At 47.5% G+C, this 26,405-nt stretch overlaps 1 pseudogene; it reads right to left on the reverse strand.

Annotated features, from left to right (window-relative positions):
- Positions 1 to 18,973: 18,973 nt before the first annotated feature.
- On the reverse strand, positions 18,974 to 23,310 carry LOC119181198 (uncharacterized; annotated as a pseudogene).
- Between the last annotated feature and the right edge of the window lie 3,095 nt (positions 23,311 to 26,405).

A 26,405-nucleotide genomic window follows, 5' to 3' on the forward strand; every position in this document is an offset into this window, starting at 1 on the left:
ACCTGTTCGAGAGAGTGGCGAGCTTGAATGGATGGGACGGAAGAGAGAAGCTCCGTCGCGTATACTTTACCCTGGAAGACTTCGCAAAGACATGGTTTGAGAACCATGAAACCTCGTTGTCTACCTGGGAGGTATTTCGACGACAAGCGGTGGCTACGTTCGCGAACATGGACCGAAAAGAAAAAGCGGAAGCTGCTCTTCAATCCAGGAACCAGCTCACAAACGAGAGTGCTGCCATGTACATTGAGGACATGGTCCGTCTGTTCAAGCGTGCGGATTATAACATGGCTGAGGATAAGAAGGTGCGCCATCTAATGCGTGGAGTGAAGCAAGAGCTGTTCGCCGTTCTCGTCCGCAACCCTCCAAGCACTGTTGCTGAGTTTTATTCGGAAGCGACGGCCATCGAAAAGACACAAGAACAACGCGCTCGGCAGTACAACCGGAATCTTAACTGCGCATCTGCACAGGTATTCTCTGGAGGCGTGCGAAACGACGTTGAAGCCCTGCGAGAGCTCATTAGATCAGTCATTAGGGAAGAACTGAGCAGACTCCTACTGCACTATCTGTTACAGACGTTGTTCGTGACAAACTGAGGCAGGTCATACAAGAGCCAGAGCGTGAGCTGCAGCCGGTTCGACCTATCCGAACGTACTCTCAAGTTCTCCAACAACCCACAGTACACAACAATGCAGCAGTTGCGATGGCGGCGACTCCTCTCCTATCTACAGCACGCAGCGCATCTCGTCCACGGGAACCAACGGCCACCTATCTGCCCCCAGGAGCACGTAGCACGCACCGCTATGTGGAGCCTAGGCCCAGGAAAAGTGACGTCTGGCGTGATCACGAGCGCAGGCCTTTTTGTTTCCATTGTGGCGAAGCGGGTCATTTGTACAGATTCTGCCCTTACCGACAGGCTGGATTAAGAGGCTTCCCGTCGTATGCACCGTGTCCCCGAAACGGCGAACGAGCAGCAGAGATTGAGGAGTACTTGTCCACGCACCAGAACTCGCCACCCCTACGCCAACATCGGTCACGGTCACCATCGCCTATGCGCTACCGGTCATCCAGCCCACGTGCACCTTCAAGGCAGCCTGGTCATCGCTCTCCAAGTCCACTCCCAGAAAACTGAAGCAAGCGACCTGTGGAGGTGAGGCCGCTGATAACATCAATTACCAAGATCCTCCAATATGGCTTGATGGGGACGACGGTGTACTTCCGGTAAATGGGTGTAGCCACGAAAGCGTTACTTCAGATTTGCGGTTGAGAATGGAAGGATGGGAGCTGAATGCCTTAGTCGACACCGGTGCTGATTATTCAGTGATAAGTCACAAGATGGTGAAGAAGTTAAACAAAGTTGTGACACAGTGGAGTGGATCGCAGATACGCACGGCAGGTGGTCACATTATTACGCCCCTTGGCAGATGCACCACAAGACTTGAAATACGGGGCTTTATTTACGTTGCCGATTTCATTGTGCAACCAGAATGTTCAAGAGACCTCATTATAGGAATGAATTTTTTGCGAGCTAATGGCGCCGTAATTAACCTGCGTAGGTCCAGCGTGTCGTTTTCGACTGAACGAGCTATACCTGTAGAGGAATCTGAGGAGCGACGCCTAACTGCTCTACGCGTTGTTCATGATGACGTAACTGTGCCGCCACGCTGCAGTATAATGGTGCTCGTAGAGAATGACGCATTTTACAACCGCGAAGGCATAACGGATACAAATGTAGGGCTGTTTTTGAACAAAGGTGTCTGCGTAGCTAGGGGTCTTGTTCACTTGACAAAAGGCCGTGCAGATGTCCTACTCACAAATTTCTCCAATGAACTTCAACACATCGCTCAAGGCACGGCTATTGCCTACTTACACGACTTCTGTATGGCGACTGAACTATACAGCTTAACGACATCAACCACTCGACCAGTGGCGTGCAACATCGACACATTCGTGACCGTCAATCAGAGCCTTCCGGACAGTCAGAAGAAGCAGATTTACGCCTTGGTAAAAGAATTCTCGGATTGCTTTTCAAGTACCTCGAAGGTCCAGCGCACGTCAATCACAAAACACAGAATTATAACGCAAGACGACACGAGGCCTATATGCCAGCATCCATATCGGGTGTCACAGAAAGAACGGGAAATTATCAAGAAGCAAGTAGAGGAGATGCTTTCGGATGATGTCATCCAGCCTTCGAATAGTCCATGGGCGTCCCCCGTAGTGCTAGTTAAGAAGAAAGACAATACGCTTAGATTCTGTGTCGACTACCGAAAACTCAACAGTGTAACTAAACGAGATGTCTACCCCTTGCCACGTATTGACGATACACTAGATCGGCTGCGATCCGCAAAGTTTTTCTCCTCCTTGGATCTGAAAAGCGGATATTGGCAAATAGAGGTAGACGAGCGGGACCGTCAAAAAACGGCATTCGTAACACCAGATGGCCTCTACGAATTCAAAGCGCTTCCATTCGGCCTCTGTTCCGCACCAGCGACGTTCCAGCGAATGATGGACACTGTCCTCGCGGGATTGAAATGGCAGTCATGCCTAGTGTATTTGGATGACGTGGTGGTATTCTCTGCAACGTTCGACAAACACCTAGAGTGACTGCGCACTGTATTACAAGCCATCCGGTCAGCAAACTTGACAATCAAACCCGAAAAATGCCACTTCTACTTCGAAGAGCTGAGGTTCCTTGGACTTGTCATTAGTTCTGACGGTGTTCGTCCTGATCCCGAAAAGACAGCCGCTGTTCAGAGGTTCCCTACACCCAAAGACAAAAAGTCAGTGCATCGATTTTTGGGTTTATGTGCCTACTATAGGCGATTTGTGGAAAACTTCTCAAAGATTGCGGAACCGCTTACAAAACTAACGAAAGACGACGTGCCCTTCACATGGGAAAGCGAACAACAGAAAGCTTTTGATGAATTAAGAAAACAGCTACAGGGTTCACCAATACTTGCCCATTCTGATGAGACAGCCGACACTGAAGTCCATACCGATGCCAGCAATGACGGCCTCGGCGCCATCTTGGTCCAGTGACAAAATGGTCAAGAGAAAGTGTTAGCCTATGCCAGCCGCAAACTATCAAAAGCTGAGGCAAACTACTCTGCTACTGAAAAAGAGTGCCTCGCAGTCATCTGGGCAATAAATAAGCTTCGACCCTACCTTCATAGTAGACCGTTCAGAGCGGTCAGTGACCACCATGCTCTATGCTGGCTGGCAAATCTCAAGGACCCGTCAGGTCGACTAGCAAGATGGAGCCTCAGGCTGCAGGAGTATGACATTACGGTCGTGTACAAATCTGGAAGGAAACACAGTGATGCCGACTGCCTGTCACGCTCTCCCGTTGATCCAAGTGTACCTGAAGAGGAAGACTTCCCGTTTCTAGGCGTTGTCGACGCATCCAAAATCGCTCAACAACAACGAGATGACCCGGATTTGCTGGCGCTTATGCAACACCTGCAGGGTCTCGACGTTCAAGTTCCTCGCATATTCTCCAGAGGGCTCTCCACGTTCTGCCTTCGAGGAAGTGTCCTTTACAGGAGGAACTTTGAACTTAATGGCGAAACGTTTTTACTAGTCGTGCCCACAGCCATGCGACAGGAAATTCTGCATGCATGCCATGACCAGCAAACATCTGGCGACATGGGTGTGAGCCGAACATTCGCGAGGATTCGCCTGAAGTACTATTGGCCTAAGTTGCTCGCATCAGTGCAGCGCTACGTGAAAACTTGTCGTCAATGTCGACGGCGCAAAACTCCAGCCGTAAAACCAGCCGGCCTTCTCCATCCAATAGAGCCTCCGGATGCCCCATTCCAACAAGTCAGCATGGACTTCCTAGGACCTTTCCCGACATCATGTGCAGGCAAGAAATGGATTGTCGTAGCTACAGACTATCTGACCCGTTATGCTGAGACTGACTCTCTGTACAGTGCGGCAGCTGCCTAAGTCGCCAAGTTCTTTGTGAACAGCATAGTGCTCAGACATGGTGCGCCCATCATCGTTATTACGGATCGGGGCACCGCATTTACTGCAGACCTTATGCAATGCCTGATGCGCATGACAAATACCGATCACAGAAGAACAACGGCGTATCACCCTCAGTCAAATGGCTTAACCGAACGCCTCAACCGAACTCTGACCGACATGCTATCAATGTATGTCGACGTTGAGCATAAACAGTGGGATGAAATATTACCCTACGTAACAATCGCATATAATACGGCCGTTCAAGAAACAACCCACGTTGCCCCTTTCGAACTAGTATTCGGCCGAAGAGTGACCACCCCACTGGATGCCATGTTACCACTACAGGACGAAAACAGCTATCCACCTGACTTAGGTGACTTCTTGCAAAGAGCCGAAGAAGCACGACAAATGGCAAGGTACCGAATACGCCGTCAACAGCGCATCGACTCCAGTCGGTACAACAAGCGACGCAGTGACGCCCTCTATCATCCCGGTGACAAAGTGTGGATATGGATCCCAGTGCGCCGCCGCGGACTCTCTGAAAAGCTTCTTTGTCGATACTTCGGCCCTTATGAAGTACTCAACCGTATCAGCGACGTCACTTATGAAGTCAGATCCGCGGGACACGTGAGCTCAAGACGCCGCAATACCACGGAAGTGGTACACGTAGTCCGCATGAACCCCTATCATGACAGATCGTCGGAAAACGAGTGAGAGGGCACATGTATCATTTCACTCTCTCAAGCATCGGGACGATGCATCTGAGGAGGGGGATAATGCCGCGACAGGTTGGCCACGTCCAAGTAGCCCGCCGCAATCATCATGGCAAGAGCACCAGCAAGACCCGGCTGGCATGCGCCACGCGTTCGTGCGCTCCAACAACGAGGAAGAGGAAGTTAGTTGAATCTGTGCCTCTTGGCTACTTGGACTCGACGACCATAGTCATTAGACTTGTGGGCACGAGTTCGCCCTAATAAAGTTGCTTGTTTTTTAGCCTGTCTGCCTCAGCATCGCTACATTTCTACACACACACACACACATATATATATATTATGGTGATTGTGATTATGCAGGGATGAGGACGATGTAAGTTACAAATGCCCACACTAATTCCCCCCACTTGGAAGCGGACACCCTGGCCGCCGTAAGTCAGCCAAACAACGAAACGTTCCTTTCCTCAGTAAGGAAGCCTTCATTTTTGTGAGGCCGCCTTATGTCACTCTGAAAGCTTCCTCACTAAGGAGCCCTCGGTGAAGGCTTCCTTGGCGCTTCCTCAGCTTAAGGTTGCTTTGGGGCTACCTTCGTGCGCCCTTAGGTCCGCTCCTTGCCCTGAACGAGCGCTTCGCCTCGCAGCTAGCCCACGTGATGTTTTCGTTTTCGAGGCAACCCTCTCACCCCACCCCTGTGGGGAGACGCGAGCGGCGAGCGTGCGTGCACTGCACCACGGAGGAAGAAAAGGAAACCTGTTTCCTTCCTCTGTGGGGCGTTTCAGTGTTGCTAGAATGCACCACGTTTTGCGCTCGACTACGGTGGCTTTTCACATTCAGTAATCGTAGTTTGAAGAAAGCGTACACGCGTCTCTATATCAACACTTCAATTTGGAAGTGATGTGGTGACCCAAGTTTTTTTACAGAATAAACGCTTGTGATCAAAGCTTATATTCGATAATCTCGAACGCAGGAGCGCGGCAACCATTCCTCCCGCGAGGACGGGTTAAGGGAGCTTTCAGAGTACGCTTGCTTCCTCCGTCGGTACTTGGTTGTAAGGAAGCCTCACGTAAGGAGAGGACGCGGTCAAAGGAAAGGAACGTCGCGTGAAAGGTTTCATGCGACAAACGTGGACAATCTCTGTGCTGTGGTAGCGGCGGTCTGTTGGGGCGACGAGTGGTGTCACACGATAATTAACCGGCGAAGTCTGTTCTAAAACAGTGTATGGCCCGATGAAGCGTGGTTGGAATTTGTCACAGAGACCAGGAGTGCGAATAGGTGTCAAAAGCAGCACCTCGTCACCAGGTTGGAAAGACACAACGCGGTGGGATTCGTCATAGATGATCTTCCGCTCGTGCTGTCTCGCTTCAGTATTGATGCGAGCCTGATGGCGAGACTGGGCCAGGCGGGAAATGTATTCTTCGCTAGAAGACTGACATGAATTCCCATGGCTGCTAAAGAAGGAGACGTCGAGAAAGGTAGTCGGGGTGCGTCCGTACACGAGGTAAAACGGTGAGTAGCAAGTTGTTCGCTGAACGGCGGTGTTGTAAGCGAATGTCAGAAATGGTAAAAGAGTATCCCAGTTTTTGTGGTCGGGTTGGACGTAAACGGCTATCATGTCTGCAAGGGTTCGGTGAAATCTTACTGTGAGACCATTTGTCTGAGGGTGGTAGCTTGAAGCTGTCTTGTGAGTAGTTCCAGAAGCGCGCAGTACTTCATTTACAACTTGTGACAGGAACACTTTGCCGCGGTCACTAAGCAGTACACGAGGAGCCCCATGACGCAGTATTATTGTGTGAAGAATAAAGTCTGCAACTTCCACAGCTGAGCCTGTAATAACAGAGGAAGTCTCAGCGTAGCGTGTCAGGTGGTCCACGGCAGTCACTATCCATAGTTTGCCAGCAGATGTGATGGGGAGAGGCCCGTAAAGGTCAACACCTACAACCTCGAACGGCATTGAAGGGCACGGAAGTGGCTGTAGAGGTCCAGCAGGTGCCGACGTGGGGAGTTTACGACGCTGGCATGGGTAGCAGGAACCGACGTACCGAGCTACACTAGAAGAAAGGCCAGGCCAGTAATAACGACATCGAATGCGGTCAAGAGTTTTTTTAAAACCAAGATGACCAGCGATCAAGTCGTCGTGGAAGGCTTCGAGCACCTTTAGTCGAAGAGAGCGTGGCAGAACAGGAACCCAGCGCTGACCGTCAGGGTGGTAGACGTGGCGGTAGAGAACCCCATTGTCCAGCTTAAAGTGCAGGAGTTGACGACGGAGTCGCTCGTTTGGTGGATGAGAAACTCCCGAAAGGTGGTCCATGATGCGTCTGCAGTATGAATCGGACCGCTGGCGAGAGATAAATGTTGGCTCGTCGTCCGAAAAGGGTTGCGTTATTGATGCGAGCGTAGGAACTTTGGTAGATGTGGCGGTTGAGTTCTCACCAACGCTAATATGGGTAATTGGAAGCGGGCAACGAGATAAAGCATCAGCGTCTTGATGTTTTCTGCCTGACTGTTAAGTTATGTCAAAGTCGTACTCCTGCAAGCGTAGTATCCACCAACCCAAGCGTACGGAAAAGTTCTTCAGTGTAGAAAGCCAGCATAAGGCATGGTGGTTCGTAACGATTGTGAAGTGACGGCCGTGGAGATAGGGACGGAACTTCTGGACCGACCAAACCACAGCCAAACACTCTTGCTCAGTTATAGTGTAGTTCTTTTCAGCAGCGGTGAGAACGCGACTGGCATATGCAACAACTTTCTCTGGGGAAGACTTGTCGCGTTGTAGAAGAACGGCTCCTATACCAAGGCCGCTAGCGTCGGTATGGAGGATAGTTGGTGCGGCTTCGTCAAAGTGGCAGAGCAGAGGTTCAGACGTGTGTGCCCGCTTCAACGGGTCGAATGCTGTTTGACATTCTTGAGACCACAGAAAGGGGACGTTGGAAGCAAGTAGTTGGTGTAATGGAGCAGCAATAGAAGCGAAGTTTTAAATAAACCGGCGAAAATAGGAGGCGAGGCCAAGGAAACTGCGAAGCTCCTTCAATTTTTCGGGGCGCGGAAAGTGAAGGACTGCGGAAATCTTGTCAAGGTCAGGCCGGATGCCATCTTTGCTAATGACGTGTCCTAAGACCTTGATAGATTTGCTAGCGAAAGAGCATTTCTTCGTGTTTATTTGAAGCCCGGCGCCGGCAAGGCACGTCAAAACTTGATCCAATCGTTCCAGGTGCTCGGGAAACGTTGACGAAAAGATAATAATGTCGTCCAGGTAGCAAAGGCAACTTTTCCATTTCAGGCCGCGCAGCACGGTATCTATCATGCGCTCAAAAGTCGCGGGTGCGTTGCAGAGCCCGAAAGGCATCACGTTGAATTCATATAGCCCGTCGGGGGTTGCGAATGCCGTTTTCTCCTTATCGTCTTCATGCATGGGGATCTGCCAGTACCCAGAATGCAAGTCGATGCTTGAAAAGAATTCCGCGCCTTGTAGGGAACCAAGGGCGTCGTCAATGCGTGGCATAGGGTACACGTCCTTGCGTGTTATCTTATTGAGCGCCCGGTAGTCCACGCAAAACCGCACAGAGCCATCCTTTTTATGCATGACCAAAACAATAGGAGACGACCAAGGGCTAGATGAGGGACGGATGACTTCCCGTTTAAGCATGTCCGCAAAGTTTTCTTCTATAATTTTTCTTTCAGTTAGAGACACGCGGTAGGGTCGGCGGTATACAATAGATGTCCCTACAGTTTGAATTCGATGTGCTGTAGTATTAGTGCAGCCCAGCTTAGACGAGCAAATATCGAAAGAATTTGCATGTTTCTGTAACAATGCGAGCAGCTGCTGCCTCTGTGAATATGTCGATTCGCTGCTGATAGTGGTGGTAAAGGCGGAAGAAGAAACATGCTCACCGAGGCAAGGTTCTTTGGATGCGATGGCCTGAAGTGGCGTGACGAGTACAGGCTCGAAGTCAGCAACACGGCCCACAGTAGTGCCCTGTGGCAGTAACATGTTCTCCGGTGTAGAGTTGACAGCGGTGACAAGTGCCGAGCCATTGCAAAAACGAACGACACCGGACGGAAGAACTATACCTTTGCGAACGCAAAGTGGTGACAGTGAGACCAATACATCCCCGTGATAGATGTCGTTCGACGTAATGCTGACAATTTGCTCTTGTAGTGGCGGGAGTTCGATGTCTTTCGCAGCGACCAGACGAAGTGGCTTCTGATTATCGTCGTCAAGCATGTAGTCGGTGTCAGCGAGGTGAACGACGCGTTGTCCACAACAAATCGCCGCGGAAGCAGATGATAGAAAATTCCACCCTAAAATTAGTTGGTGAGAGCAGTGGGACAGGACAGCAAACTGGACATGATGGCGGATGCCGTCGATGAAAACACGCACAGTACAAAGCGCGGAAGGGCGAATGATGTTCCCCTGGGCAGCAACTAACGTGGGGCCATCGTAAGGCGTCATTACTTTCCTTAAATGTTCACACAAATCAGCACGTATCACAGACAATGTCGCACCTGTGTCCACCAAAGCATCGACTCGCACTCCTTCCACTTCCACAGAAACCATGTTACACGGGCCTAATGGAGGAATTTCAGTTCTAATTCCGAATGCAGTTTTTCCTCCACAAACTGCATCACTTAGTTTTCCGAATGCATATCAGAGGTGAATGAGGCGGGCCGAAGTGGAGAAGTGGAACGGCGGAAGGGCGAAGGCGAGCGGCGTCTCGTGTTTCGGCTGTTTCGTGGTGCAGTCGATGCAGGAGGAGATGGAGACCGGTGCGGGGGAGACGAATAACGCCGACCTTGATAAGACGCCCCGGTGTACAAATCCCGTTCACACACATCGTTCCGACGCTCATCTTGCTGGCGCTTTCGGCAGAAACGATATATGTGGCCGCGATAGCCACAGTAGTAGCATACAGGGCAAGACGAGCGCCACGGTGGGAAATAGAAGGCATTCGGGGCACCTGGAGATAGCGCGGTCAGGTGGGCCGAAGGATCAGGGGGCACGAAATGGTAGTTCACAGGGCTAGCGGCAGCAACTGAAGCGTAGGATGGACGTGGCAATGTCGCGTGGGCGTCGCTGGGAGGCACGGCAGCAACTTGAGGGTACGTGGCTAAAGGGTGAGAAGCTGGTGGCTGTACGGGCGCAGAGCCAGTCAGGGATGTTCCTTCGTGAACTTCCTTACAGCGCAACACCAGAAAAAAATACAGGACAGGGAAGGAATAGAACAGAAAGAAAAGACGGCGCTGACTCACAACTGTTGTTTATTGCAAAAAAACGGGGTCAAAAGTATATATACCGCCTTACTATGTAAGTTCCTCCCTGATGATGTCACGTAAGGGCATTCCCGAAGGCTGTGTAGGTCGCGGTGTAGGAGGTGTGAAGCCCATGGACCGCAATTCTTCGCGTATAATGTCCCGGATGAGGTCACGCAGATGGCCATCTGACGTGGAGTGGTGGTCGCCGATGTCTGGTTGAAGGCGTACGGAGTCCAGCGCATCAAGGCGCTGGCATGTCGCCACGACATCAGCGATGGTAGCTGGGCTCTGCACAGCGAGGGCATTAAAGGCAACAGGCCCAATGCCTTTCAATATGTGGCGCACTTTGTCCGATCCCGGCATAGATTTATTGACACACCGGCAGAGTGCGAGGACAACCTCGATGTATGAAGTATACGATTCACCGGGATGTTGTCGGCGAGTTTCGAGTGTCCTCTTCGTGACGGCCGATCGAATGTGTGGTGTCCCAAAGACGTGCCCCAGCTGCTGCTGGAAGGTAGCCCAGTCGGGTAAGTCAACGACGTGGTTAAAATACCATGTCTTCGCGACTCCGACCAGATAGAAAGGCACGTAACGCAGTTTGGCGGCCTCGTCCCACCTATTAGCGGCACTTACGCGGTCGTAGTCATCAAGCCAGTCTTCTACGTCTTCTCCCCGAAGACCAGCGAAGAGCGGGGGTGCCCGCTGATGTCCTTGTATGTAAGTAGGAGGGGCAGCTTGCGGCGGTGCGTGGTTGATGACATCAGTGCCGGTAGGCTCGGTCTGGGACATGCTGCCTGACTGTGGGCGCAAGCGACGGCTTGAACGAAGCTCCAGGGGGTATAGCGGGCTGCGGGAGGTCAGAGGACCGAAAATCCACCTCCACCACGTATGAAGTCTTGGTAGTCTTGGCTGCGACAGCGTTTATTTGAGGAAAGACCTTGCAAAACGAACGGGCAGAGCCAGCACACAGACGATGACGATGATGATGACCCAGAGTGGCAATGAGGGCAAAGAGACAAGCGGATGATGGTGATTGTGATTATGCAGGGATGAGGACGATGTAAGTTACAAATGCCCACAATATATATATATATATATATATATATATATATATATATATATATATATATATATATATATATATATATATATATATATATATATATATATATATATATATATATATATATATATATGCATATGCACAATCAATGTACCTGTGCCAGCACATGTACCTTCAAAATTCATTGTGAAACATTGCGACATGTGACTTTTTTTAATAAGTTCGAGAAAAAATTATTGATTTTCGCATGAATGCTGCATGCAAATGACACGTTGCTTCAGGTTACAACAGATAGCTAAGGAAAGTGAATTCAAATAAATGAGTGAGTGCATGGTAGCACTCGATCAGTTTAAAACAACTAAGGTGAATATCTTGAATTTCGATCTTGGAAATGAAGCATGCTGTGGAAGAGAACCTAAATAATTGTGGCTACGGCTGGTGAGAAATTCTAAACAAGCTGCATGCATGAGCATTGATCGAAGGTGTGCTAATCAAAAGGGTAATATATAAGACAAAATCGGTGTCGGACCTCTTGGATGTGGCTCTTGACAAGCATGCCAATAAGAATTAACACCTTGTGCGCATCAAAGTGATATTTTCATGTGATTTTTCAAGTGTGAATCCGCATAAAGATAGTTGCATGTACAGCACTCCGTCAGATTGAAATAGGACAATTTAGGGCTAAGTAACACACATACTTTCGTTTCAACCGCTTTCATATGGGGTCAAATCAGTGTAATTTCGACTCCAGCCCCTAGACCAGAGTGAGCGTTATCTTTAGAAACCAAATTTGTGGTGATGTGACGTGGTTACCTCGAGCTATTGCACATATAAGTATGATAAACAAACTAGCCTGCCAACGCGTCCACTCACTGTACGATGTTTATTACAATCCCTAGTCCACAAAGTTGACTGATTGGGACCCCATGGAATACGCGTCGTTGTCGCGGAGGCTCGCCTTTAGACTATTGTCGTGGGCGCAAACAGTCTAAAACAATTTAGTAGAAGTTTTTTCAAAGATTCTGGTAAGGCCAAGGCGGTCGAAGGCCTAAAATTGAGTGCGCCCGGCTCTTGCAGCAAAAGCGATAATAAAAATTATACAATGAACTTGGTTGTTATAAACTACAGTCGTGGCTCTCACGTGGGCCGGCTCTGGGTTTCATAATATGTTATGCAGTTAATTATCGCCTGTATGCCTTGGAAGCTTTGGTTGTTTAGACTTCGTTGACGCGTTCACATAAACGCCATTAATGACTTAGCACAACTTGTTTCACTTGCAGTAGGATTGTACATCTTTCGTAACATATTTCTAAGCTCAAAGAGAGAACCCCTGGCAAGCCGTATTTCTGTAGCTGCAACAAATATTTACAGAAAACTTTATTGGCTGAATTCACTGCAATAACTTTTGCTTTGAAGTGCAGATCTGCATGCGCATTATGTAGACCGGCCGAGATATATGTGACAGACCATACTTTATTATCATCCGCAGTACAAATTAAAAAGTGCCTATAATCCTGCAGTTCCCGAGAATTCATTTCTCTCAAAAAGGTGTGCTTAATGTATCTCGCCAATACATTTATAGTATGGAAACCTTTGTCCTTTTCTCCAGCTTTAGCATTGCTGACATTATTTTAACTTTCTCACAAGTGTAGTATACTCATTTTTGTTCAATGATGTAACCCATACATGCCAGATGTGGTCCGATCAACTCTCGTGATTCCCCGCCGCGTTGGTCTAGTGGCTAAGGTACTCGGCTGCTGACCCACAGGTCGCGGGATCGAATCCCGGCTGCGGCAGCTGCATTTCCGATGGAGGCGGAAATGTTGTAGGCCCATGTGCTCAGATTTGGGTGCACGTTAAAGAACCCCAGGTAGTCGAAATTTCCGGAGCGCTCCACTACGGCGTCTCTCATAATCATATGGTGGTTTTGGGGCGTTAAACCCCACATATCAATCAATCTACTCTCGTACTCTGAAATCATGGACTCCCCGAAATTTTATGGAGCACTTGTTCAGGCTGTGCATGGCAGCCTACACTGCAGGTGTACTACTGAATATGAATTTTTTAGGAAGCTATCAAACAGCACAGTAGATGAAATAGAAGACAAAAGACACATACGTTGTGTCTGTCATTTTCTCCCACCTTTCCTTTATGGCACTATTAAATTTCTTCCCCATCAAGTAATGTACAGCATAATCCAGTCCAATGCTAATGCAGCCTACACACTAGCTAAATGTGCCCCGAAAAATACAGCCCTAACATTACACAGAATATTTTGACGCTATTTTTCATCATAAGATTGCCTGGCATAGCCACATGCTGAAGAGTGACTGGAAAAATCAGTCACAAAAATAAATAATTATTTTGAGAATGGTAAAGTTGCAATACTGCTTCTCACCTTGGTCTCTGCTGCTTTTATATGCTTCCATGCTAACACAAACGCAAACCTCTGTTCATTCTCGAGTTAGTAAAAACTTAATTGTAGTTCAAAAGTGGCAGAGGCTGAATTGGAACAGAGGTCCCATTAGCTCAGCGAGGTAGCCCCACCCTAAAAACCCCTTAGCCAATTGTCACTTAATCGCTACTCCCTCCTACATGTACCTCTACCTTGAAGAAGATAGTTTTTATGTGTGTGTGTTTCGTACTACATGGCTAGAGCTGCACAAGGACTATGCATGCATCCCTGGCCTCAACGGGGCCAAGAGGAAACCAGGGTGTGAATATCACTTTATTTCAGGGCACACAATACTGTCACATCCTATTATGAAGCTGACAGGTATAAAATAGAGCTCATTTAGCAAGAAGGTAAGAGTGAAGGTGCACTTGTAAATTGGAAGCATAGTAAACAAATAATGGATTAAGACACATCAAAGGTAGGCCAGGCCTATTAGAACCCACTTTGTAGGTGGCTTCCAGGCACACATGTGCAACTTCAGATAATGTATCTAGGGTCTAAAGCGTTAAAAGTGTGAATGCAGAAAATGAGAAATAGGCCAATGAGTCCATTATTTAAAAAAAAAAGGCAGATCCCACGTACAGCGGGAATCGATGATATGTGAAGCACGAATGAGAAAGGTTGATATGTTGCTTAAAATGAGAGTGTTACGAAATGGACATAAATTATACTGAGCATGACTTCCATGTCATCATTATTATGTTTGGACACGTCATTTACCTTCATCATCCATTCACACCACGTAATACCGAATTTGGTATATGTGGAGCTAGCGAAACGGTGGCAAGCCAGCTATGATCTTAGCATGTAGTGATCTTTTACATGACATGCATATCATAATTATCATGTTTGGACGTGTCATTTACCTTCATAGTCCATTTACGTCACATAATTGCCAAGTTCGTTATACGTGAAACTAGCGAAACATCTGCAATTGCATCATGAGCGTGGTATGATGTCATGTTCTCACATGACACGCGTCATGTTTATAATGTTTGCACCAGTCATATACCTTCGTCATCAATTGATGTCACGTAACACCAAATTTGTGTGTATGTGAAGCCAGGGGCGGATCCAGCCACTCATTTTTTTTGGGGGGGGGGGGAAGTCATCATCATTATCAGCCTACGTTCACTGCAGGACAAAGGCCTCTTCCGTGTTCCGCCAGTTAACTCGGTCCTATGCTTGCTGCTGCCAATTTATACCCGCAAACTTCTTAATCTCATCGGCCCACCTAACCTTCTGTCTCCCCGTAACCCGCTTGCCTTCTCTGGGAATCCAGTTAGTTACCCTTAATGACCAGGGGTTATCCTGTCTACGCTCTACATGCCCGGCCCATGTCCATTTCTTCTTCTTGATTTCAGCTATGATATCCTTAACCCCCTTTGTTCCATAATCCACTCTGCTCTCTTCTTGTCTCTTAAGGTTACACCTACCATTTTTCTTTCCATTGCTCGCTGCGTCGTCCTCAATTTAAGCTGAACCCTCTTTGTAAGTCTCCAGGTTTCTGCTCCGTAGCTAAGTAACGGCAAGATACAGCTGTTATATACCTTCCTCTTGAGGGATAGTGGCAATCTACCTGTCATAATTTGAGAGTGCTGGCCAAATGTGCTTTTCCCCATTCTTATTCTTCTAGTTACTTCAATCTCGTGGTTCGGCTCCGCTGTTATTACCTGCCCTAAGTAGACATAGTCTTTTACAACTTGAAGTGCACTATTACCTATCTCGAAGCGATGCTATTTTCCGAGGTTGTTGTACATTACTTTCGTTTTCTGCAGATTCATTTTAAGACCTACCTTTCTGCTCTCCTTGTCTAACTCCGTAATCATGAGTTGCAATTCGTTGCAAGTCGGTGAGAAGAGACGTATGTTCTCTGGGAGCGCTTGAATCGCGTCGCAACGATGTTAGTTGCTTCTTGAGCGGACACCATACACAATGAAAAATGCTTCATTTAGGGTTATTGATGCCATGGCTGCGCTGTATTGTCATTCTTAATTGTCAAAATTGTGTATTCTGAAACCCAGAAGCACGGATAACACGACTGTACGGGCTCGGTCGGTAGGCCTAACCTTTGGTGCAAATCATGGTGGTAGAACATGTAGAGTACAGATCCCAGCTTGGTACACTATATAAATTGCCCGCAATTATAAGCCCACCCATCATCTGCTTACTGCTTCCCAGCATTATCGCAATGGTGGGCAGAGCTTCTTAGCCTGGTACACCATGTGGCCCACCATAACAAGCAGCACCCATCATCTGCTTAGTGCTTCCCAGCATTATCGCAATGGTGGGAAGAGTTTCTCAGCTTGGTACACCATGTGGCCGACCATAATTAGCACCACCCACCATATGCTTAGGGCTTCCCAGCATTATCGCAATGGTGGGCAGAGTGTCCCATTATTGCCCACTATCTAGCCTCTGCTTTCCACCATCATTTCCACTTTACCCATCATCTGTACACCATACCACCCAGTATGTCCCGGCATATCCACCATTTTTTCCACTACGTCCTACCATATCCATCATGATTTCCACTATGCCCAGTATTATTTCCACTACGCCCACCATGTTTTCCAGTATCCACCATGGCAATTTTTCCGATAGGGATGTCAGAGTCCGCGTTTCCTTCACTTTCTTCTAAACCGATAGTTATTTTTGGTTTGGCCCCTGCTGTTTTCCAAGTATTTACCAGTCCATTTCCGGGTTCGCTTCCGCCATTTTGTATCGACATTCTTCATGTACAAGTAGCTGAAAACCTTCCTAGACCTACGCTCCTCCCCCATTTCTCTCAATCGCTTCTCAAATTTTATCTTGCTGCTTGCTTCCCTGCCCTCAAATGATGTCCATCCCATATCACCTTGTACCCCCTGATTAAGTGTATTCCCGTGAGCTCCTCAAACAAGCATACCTATTCCACGTTGCTTAATTTCTGATCTTGCTTGAACTTTTGATCTCATGCACAAGACCGCATTGTCGAACTTCAGCCCAGGAACCATGACCCCTTTTCATATTCCTCTCACAACATCATACCTATTGATTTCCACAATGCCCTATTTTTCATCACTGCTGCATTCCTATTACCTTTAGTCGTCACGTATATATCGTGTTCCCTTGGGTACTCGGTCCCATTGCTTATCCATATGCCCAGATATTTGTATTTATCTGTTATCTCTAGCGTCACATCCTGTATCCTAAGCTCAGAACCTTCATTATAATTAAAAATCAGAACAGCTGATTTTTCTTTACTGAATCTGAAATCTAACCTATCTCCCTCATTACCGCAGATGTCCATCAATCTCTGCAAATCTGCCTTGTTGTCGGCCATTAGCACTATATCATTTGCGCACATTAATGCTGGTAGTGCCTGATCAATGAGTTTTCCTTGTTTGACTAAAGAGAGGTTGAAGCCAAGTCCACTTCCCTCTAATTTGGCCTCTAATCCTTGTAGGTACGTCATGAATAACAAGGGTGACAGTGGACGCCCCTGCCTAAGTCCCCGTATCACCTATGTGGGCTTGGATACCTGTTTTTCCCATTTTATAACTACCTTGTTACTTTTAGAGATTTCCTTTACAAGATTAGTGACTCCATCTTCCACACCCAGTGTGTCTAGTATTCCCCACAAGGCCTCTTGAACCACGCTATCGTACGCTCCCTTGATATCCAAAAATGCTAGCCACAGGGGCCTGAGTTCATTTACTGCTATTTCGATGCACTGCGTCAGTGAGAACAGATTGTCTTCCAAGCTTCTGTGTTTCCGAAACCCATTCTGCAGTTCCCCCAGCATCCCCTTATCCTCTATCAGCCTGCAGTCTTTCCTTTATTACCTGCATCGCCAGCCTGTACACCACTGATGTCACTGTTATAGGAAGGCAGTTTTTTATGTCAGCTTTGTCCACATTTCCTTTATAGATCATGCTCATCCTGTTAAGTTTCCGTCCATCGGGGTCTTCACCATTGGTTATTGTTCTGCTCACTGCTTCTCTCAAAGTCTGTTCAGACTTCGGACCCGATGTCTTTATCAGCATAATTGGAATGCCATCTGGGCCTGTTGATGTACTACTTAAAACCCTCTTCTCAGCCTTTTCCCACTCTCGTTGTGTTTGGAGCCATTGCGCCACTTCATCCATCTTTGTCTATTGTGGTGCATAAGGCACTTCTTTGTTGAAATTTTTCGATCACCCTTGTTCATATATATTCAATAGCTTCGTCCCGTTCTAGCCTACCACCTTGAGCTGTAGTTATGAACCACTGCTCTACGCTTGTTTCGTCCTTTAGAGAGTTTAGATGGTTCCGAAATTTCGCAGCTGCCTTGCTGTCCTTTTTATGTACTTCTGCCAGCCACTCAGCATCCTTTCTTCTGATCTTGTCATTGATCAGGAAAGATTCTTCCCTTGTAGAGCTTAGAAAGATGTCCCATTTTCTTTTAACATCATCTGTCGTTTCATCCAATTGCTTAGCATGTCTGTGTTCCCTAGAGGCTTCCTGGCGTTTTGCCATGGCTCTCTTAACTTCCTCATCCCACCAACTCTTGGGCGTCTTCTTTTCCGGGGTGACTTGTCACGTGCCTTAGCAAGCTCTAGCCCAAACAGTCTAATTAGATTTGTGTATATCCAGACTGTTTTACTATCCTCAGTGACTATTTTCTCAATTTGTTTAGTAGCAATTTCTATTTGCCTTTCCGAATGAAAATTTTCCTGTAGTTGCTCATCTTGTCTACTTCCCGCTTTCTTTCGCTGCTCTTCCAAAACTTAGCTTGATACGTTTGTGATCACTACCCAGATTTCTGGAGCCACCTTCATCTATGTGCATTCCCCTGAGCATATCATACATCTTATGTAACATCAGTGCGTAATCTATCATTGACTGCAGCCTTCCCACCTCCCATGTTATTTGCCCTTCACACTTCTCAGTACTGTTGCAAATTATCAAATCATGCCTTTCACACATATCCATGATCATTTTGCCTGTTGAGTCAGTATACCTATCTATATCAATTATGTGCGCATTCATATCTCCTAGTATATTTATCTCTCACTCTCCTCCTGATTCCTCAATGTCCTTTGATATGCACTCCACCATTGCCTGGTTTTCCTCTCTGGCCTTTGCTCCCGTCCACAAATACACCAAACTAAGGAGTGTCATCTGCCCAGCTACTTTCCCTCTTAACCATAAATGTTCCATGCATCCCTGCTTGACTCTTTGCCAACCAATGTATGAATGCACCAATTCCACCCTCATTTTTGCTGCCTTCTGTTCTTTTGCAATATTCCCATACGTAGTCCGGATTACAAGGTGGTTGCTTCATGTCTCAAAGATATGTCTCCGCAACCCCATATAACATCAGCTCCTCCTGCCTCAACCGCTCTTCTATCTCGTCCTATTTAAACCTCGGCCTGCCACTCTGCATGATAATATAGCCTATATATGACTTAGCTTGGCCCTTGTGCTTACGCCGATTTCTTCTACCATGGACTCCGTGTGGCTTGAATATTTGTGCTCCTTTAGAACCGTCTTCGGCTACACTGTTGGCCTCACATCTCTGGGCCCCCCTAAAAAAACTGTGTCTTGACGACACATCCTATTACCAACCCTCCTGCCCATTCCACCACTGTAGTGAAAGCCATCCTGTGCAAAAAGGCAAGCGCCGGGCCGGACACGTCTTGGTTCACCTCCATCACGCTGTACCCGAGTTGCCAGCTCATACCCTTGATCATACAGTTGGCTTTCACTACCCTCATTTCAATCCCACGAGACCTCCCCCAGACCTCTGGGACTGTGCATATGGTCACATGCACACTCTAAGAGGCTTCTTGGAGCTTACGCATCCCACCCTTTAACTGTCTTTGAAGGTTCTGATCCTTGACCTTCAACACATCATTGAGCCCAGCATGAATAATGACGAGATTTTCGCCCTCCATGCTGTCCTCTACAACCTCCTGAGCTTTGGCCAGTGCATCCACCATGCCCTTCTCTGACTGGGCCTCCACCCTCCCCCTCCCATCTTCCTTCACTGTCTTGAAGACGTCATCCCTAACCCTGGCCACGTTAGAGTCCCCCACCACTACGACCCTTCTATGCTCCAATCGCTGGCTTCCTGTTTGTGATGGCGCCCCTGTTTGCTTCACCTGTTTCTCTCTCTGCCGTCTGTCCTGTGTTTCTGCCCTGCTTGAAGACTGCCGCGCCACCGAGCTGTATTTTCTCGGGGCCTCCGTGCTGTGGCCAGACACTGCGGCCCCCTGACCTCCCTTCTCGCCTGTTCTTTCCCGCCGGTCGCCTTCTCCGCTACCCACGCCTTCCGCCTCACACCGCTCGGGGCTGGAGCAAAGCGCCATTAGCTCCTTTACCCGCTGCTCGAGCTCGGTCCGCCCTTCCCGTTCTTTTCGAAGGTCACCCTTCATTTGCTCTAAAAGGCAGACGGTAGCCTCTTCCCACTCACGCGACGCTCCGAGCTGTTTTTTGAGTTCTATCCTCTGCTCCCGTTCCGCCCTAAGCTCCCCCTGGAGCCCCTTGATGCTAGCCTGCATGCGCTTCACGGCCGCCTTCAGTGTTTTGCACAGCGTGCACCCGAAGTTCGCCTTCTGTGAGTCGGCCAAACTCGTGAATGCTGTCTCATCTAAGTAGAACTAGCGCTTGCCTTATTCGCTCTGCACCAGCTCACTCTCGCTCGTGGTTTTCCTAGCCTCCTTAGCCATCGCCCGCCCGACCATCGGACCGAGTGCCCGACAGGCCTACGTTCAACCCTAATCCCTCTATCCAGCCGCCTCCGCTAACTCTCCTACCTCAACAACTGTTTGAAACTGCCGCCTACTCCGCACACATGCGTGTTCAGTTTTGCTCGTAGCCTCTCACTAGGTCCCTTCACAGAACACCTACCAGTTCCCCTTCGTGTTCGGCTATAGCTGTTTAACAACAACTTCTTCAAAACGGCCGCCTACCCCGTTCACGTCACTACAACGTTGCCTGTGTCACACACCTACAGTACTCGCAACGCTAATAATTGATTAGCAAAGAAAAACTAATAATATTGTTCACAAACACAAAGAAATAAAAAAACTAATCTTTGTTGCGCGCAGCTTCTGCACCAACCAACCTCGCACAACCTTGAATTTGTCGGACAGGTGGAGCGCGTGTAAACACGCCCGAACAGCTCGGAAGCATAGAGTTTCCTATATATTAAGAAACTCTATGCTCAGAAGTAGGGCGAGAAGTCCTTTGAAACATAGAGTCTCCCAAAATTACGTATATATATATTAAGAAACTCTATGCTTCGAAAGCGACCGCAGCGCCGCCGCATCCGGATGAATTCTCGCTCTCCGCCGCGCCTGTGCTGACACCCACGGTCCACGGAGCATAGAGTTTCCCACAATACTTACTAGAGGGAACTCTGGCGCTAGTGTCTGTGCAGGGGTGCCCCCTGTCACCCTTATTATTCATGATGTACCTACAAGGATTAGAGGCAAAATTAGAAGGAAGTGGGCTGGGCTTCAACCTTTCTTTAGTCAAACAAGGAAAACTTATTGATCAGGCACTACCAGCATTAATGTACGCAGATGATATAGTGCTAATGGCCAACAACAAGGAAGATTTGCAGAGATTGATGGACATCTGCGGTAATGAGGGAGATAGGTTAGATTTTAGATTCAGTAAGGAGAAAATCTGCAGTCATGATTTTTAATGATAATGAAAGTATTGAGCTTAGGATACAGGAGGTCACACTAGATATAACAGATAAATACAAATATCTGGGCGTATGAATAAGCAATGGGGCCGAGTACCTAAGGGAACACGAAATATACGTAACGACTAAAGGTAACAGGAATGCAGCAGTGATGAAAAATAGGGCACTGTGGAATTACAATAGGAATGATGTTGTGAGAGGAATATGGAAAGGGGTCATGGTTCCTGGGCTGACGTTCGGCAATGTGGTCTTGTGCATGAGATCAGAAGTTCAAGCAAGATTAGAAATTAAGCAACGTGGAATAGGTAGGCCTGCTTTAGGAGCTCACGGGAATACACCAAATCAGGGAGTACAAGGTGATATGGGATGGACATCATTTGAGGGCAGGGAAGCTAGCAGCAAGATAAAATTTGAGAAGCGATTGAGAGAAATGAAGGAGGAGCGTTGGGCTAGGAAGGCTTTCAGCTACTTGTACATGAAGAATGTCGATACAAAACGGAGGAAGCGAACCAGGAAGTTGACTGGTAAATACTTAGAAAACAGCAGGTGGCCAAACCAAAAAGAACTATCGGTTAAGAAGAAAGTAAAGGAAACGGAGACTGACATGTGAAGAATTGGCATGATTAAGAAGTCCGCTCTTGAGATCTATCGAACTTTTAAGCAGGAAATTGCCAAGGAAAGGATCTATGATAATACTCGGGGTAGTTCTCTTCTGTTTGAGGCAAGGACGGGAGTACTGCGAACCAAGACATATCGGGCCAAATACGAAGGGTTGACACAGTATGCAGTGCGTGTGGAGAGGAAGAAGAAACTGCCGAACACTTGATAATGTTCTGTAAAGGGCTTTACCCTATAGTTCAGGATGATGGCGCAGAGTTTTTCAAAGCACTGGGGTTTAGGGACCGGGAGGGCAAAATAGACTTTAAGCAAGTATACTTAACTAGAAGGAGGTCATCTGATTGGGGGCTAAAGTCATAGCACGAGTGAAAATGAAACTCTTCACTGCAATGTACGAATCCTCAAACTCACTTTTTAAGGAAGAAAAAATAAGTATAGTTTTGGGTTCATCAAGTATTACGGCTTGGTGGCGCTAGCCACCGCCCGATCTAAAGGGTACAGCCATATCCATCCATCCATCCTATGGAAGGTGCAACACACGGCGGGAGAGGTTCTTTGCAGTACGTTCCACATGGGTCTCCTTTGCGCATGCGTGGCCACGCCCGGCAACCATGGGCAGCACTCGCTCGCGTCACTAGCAGACGGCTATGAGGACCGAACTAAAAATGTCGCTCTACAACAGGCCAAATCAAGCTTAGAAGAATAGGAAAAACAGACGAAGGCTTCCACGCGGGCGCATTTGAAAGAAGTATTGGGCGTGCAGCTGCTACGGTGGGCGATTATATGCGCTGCACGCATGCATGTGCCAGGGGCGTAGCCAGAAATTTTGTGTGTGTGTGTGTGGGGGGGGGGGGGGGTTGATCATACTTCGTGTTTGTTCGTGCGTGCGTTTGTATGTGTGCGTGTATATATACCTGTGCAAAATTGAAAAATTCCGAAGGGGGTAACCCCCCACCTGTCTACGCTCCTGGTCTGTGCTCGTGCTACTTCTCTCCATCTGATACAAATGTTACTTCAGTACATTTTGAAGGTGAAAACTTCAGCGCTAATCAGGACGGAACACGCGCACTGCACCAGGGCTCGTCTCATCTCTCTGTAATTAGTCCTCGTTTGTGCTGAAGTTCTTACCTGCAAAGTTATGCAGCAACTGGGCCCACTAGCGGTGAGCGTTTGAACGGGTAATTCATCTAGAACATCGTCTTCATGGCTTTCACCTTCCAGTCGTCTCAGGCAAATGCATAAGGGAGCCCGAGTTTTTATTGTACTTCAGTACAGGCCATTTCATTGGGGCATCTTAGCACCTCCGTACGGTAAACGCCGAAAATACGGCATCTACCGCACGCAAATGTCGGTCGCCTGTCTATGCAGTAGGAAAGGCGACACGTTACCGTACTCATAGGCGTGCGCGTGGGGGAGGGGGGGGGCTCACCTAGTCACCTAGGAGGGGAGGGCGCAAAATCTGCCCCATACATTGACCCCCAAGTCACCCAAGAGGGGGGGGGGCTGCGTTGAATGATGGGGAACCATGCACACACTTCTATGACGGTACTTACCGCATGGCTGTCCGGCTGGGCTGATACTGGGTTTCAGCTACAGTGCGATGCTGGGGCGGCTGCGGGCATAGGTCGGCAAAAATTGTGGAGCTCACTCAGACTAACACTCACCAAAATTTTTCTGAGCCGGACTCACTCGGACTCACACTCGCGAAAATTTTCTTCGACCGGACTCGCTCGTACTCAAACTCACCAAAATATCACTCACCTGGACTCACACAGACTCAGACTGGTGGCTCGATCCGAGCCTGAGTGAGTCAACTCACGAGTGAGTACGCCGACCTATGGTTGCAGGTTCACTAAATAGTGCATGTACTGAGTGGCATGTAGATGGGCACCGAATGCTAAGCATGCAAGACGGCCACGCGTGTAGAAGCAAAATATCTTGAAAAAAAAGCACCATTAGCAGCCGTGCTGACCACATTATGAACGTTGGCAGATCCAAGACAAACTCGCCTGTTTTCTTACGAAATCCACGAACACTTCAGCTGTTTCGCTCGTTGTTTGTCGTAGTAATAGGCGTGCAAGAATGAGAAAATGTGAACTGCTGACCATGGTGCATCAAAATCAGAATACAGTTTATTTTTGTTAGCGCTTAATTATTTGCTAATAAACACGGTACACAGAAGAAGGTCTGATGTTTGAGGGCTTGCTGTACCAAGCAGCAAGACTAATGCTGTCACAAAAGATGCATCAGGGGCAGAATATACATCATATATTACGAATGCATGTCAATTGTTCAATCAGCATAAAAATAACATTTAAAAGTAATGAGTCACATACATGAGGTAAATACACATTGGTGGTACAGAAATGAATATGTGTCATAAAACAGTACTGCACAAACACTATAAAAATAAAACTTGAAAGCAATGAGTGTTATACACAAGGTAAGTACACAATGGTGGCACAGAAATGAATATTAGTCATAAAAGAATAGTGCACAAACATCATTTCAGGAAATAATAACAAGAACTAAAAAGTGCCGCCATATCCACGAAGTGAATGATGATGAGTGGGCGAAGCTCCGGAAGTAAACCTGGTAAACCATGAATCCTCTGGACATTTTGCCCACTCGATTTTATTACATCGCTCCCCCTAGCGTACGTCGCCGCACTAAATCAAACGATTGCCTTCAACCAATGACACGCGCCATATGTGACATCATTCCTATTTTATAAGATCTCGCGTCTTTCATCAACTACAACTACCGCTTTGTAGTTTATAACATCTTGCATCTTTTCATCATCAGCTACAAGTACCACCATCTAGTAAACACTACAAGAACTAAACGAGAGGTGGCTACATGGATGGATGGATGGATGGATATGGCTGTACCCTTTAGATCGGGCGGTGGCTAGTGCCACCAAGCCGTAATACCTAATGAACCAAAAACTATATTTATTTTTTTTCCTTAAAAAGTGAGTTTGAGGATTCGTACTTTGCAGTGAAGAGTTTAATTTTTACTCGTGTCTTGACTTTAGCCACCAATCAGATAACCTCCTTCTGGTTAAGTCTACCCGCTTAAAGTTTATTTGGCCCTCCCGGTCCCTAAACCCCAGTGCTTTGAAAAACTCTGCGCCATCATCCTGAACTATAGGGTGAAGCCCTTTACAGAACATTATCAAGTGTTCGGCAGTTTCTTCTTCCTCTCCACACGCACTGCATACTGTGTCTACCCCTTCGTATTTGGCTCGATATGTCTTGGTTCGCAGTACTCCCGTCCTGGCCTCAAACAGTAGAGAACTACCTCGAGTATTATCATAGATCCTTTCCTTGGCAACTTCCTGCTTAAAAGTTCGATGGATCTCCAGTGCGGACTTCTTAGTCATGCCCATTTTCCACATGTCAGTCTCCGTTTCCTTCACTTTCTTCTTAAGCGATAGTTCTTTTTGGTTTGGCCACTTGCTGTTTTCTAAGTATTTACCAGTCAACTTCCTGGTTCGCTTCCTCCATTTGGTATCGACATTCTTCATGTACAAGTAGCTGAAAACCTTCCTAGCCCAACGCTCTTCCCCCATTTCTCTCAATCGTTTCTCAAACTTTATCTTGCTGCTAGCTTCCCTGCCCTCAAATGATGTCCATCCCATATCACCTTGTACTCCCTGATTTGGTGTATTCCCGTGAGCTCCTAAAGCAAGCCTACCTATTCCACGTTGCTTAATTTCTAATCTTGCTTGAACTTCTGATCTCATGCACAAGACCGCATTGCCGAACGTCAGCCCAGGAACCATGACCCCTTTCCATATTCCTCTCACAACATCATACCTATTGTAATTCCACAGTGCCCTATTTTTCATGACTGCTGCATTCCTGTTACCTTTAGTCGTCACGTATATTTCGTGCTCCCTCAGATACTCGGTCCCATTGCTTATCCATACGCCCAGATATTTGTATTTATCTGTTATCTCTAGCGTGACCTCCTGTATTCTAAGCTCACTACCTTCGTTGTCATTGAAAATCATGACTGCTGATTTTTCCTTACTGAATCTAAAATCTAACCTATCTCCCTCATTACCGCAGATGTCCATCAATCTCTGCAAATCTTCCTTGTTGTTGGCCATTAGCACTATATCATCTGCGTACATTATTGCTGGTAGTGCCTGATCAATAAGTTTTCCTTGTTTGACTAAAGAGAGGTTGAAGCCCAGCCCACTTCCTTCTAATTTTGCCTCTAATCCTTGTAGGTACATCATGAATAATAAGGGTGACAGGGGGCACCCCTGCCTAATCCCCCGTTTTACCTCTGCAGGCTTGGATACCTGTTTTTCCCACTTTATAACTACCTTGTTACCTTTATAGATACCCTTTAAAAGATTAGTGACTACATGTTCCACGCCTAGTGTGTCCAGTATTCCCCACAATTCCTCTTGAACCACGCTATCGTACGCTCCCTTGATATCCAAAAATGCTAGCCACAGGGGCCTGTGTTCCTTTTCTGCTATTTCGATGCACTGCGTCAGTGAGAACAGATTGTCTTCCAACCTTCTGTGTTTCCGAAACCCATTCTGCAGTTCCCCCAGCACCCCCTCATCTTCTATCCACGCCTGCAATCTTTCCTTTATAATTTGCATCGCCAGCCTGTAGACCACTGATGTCA

The sequence above is a fragment of the Rhipicephalus microplus genome, unplaced genomic scaffold, assembly GCF_043290135.1.
Source record: "Rhipicephalus microplus isolate Deutch F79 unplaced genomic scaffold, USDA_Rmic scaffold_14, whole genome shotgun sequence".
Classification (NCBI taxonomy): domain Eukaryota; kingdom Metazoa; phylum Arthropoda; class Arachnida; order Ixodida; family Ixodidae; genus Rhipicephalus; species Rhipicephalus microplus.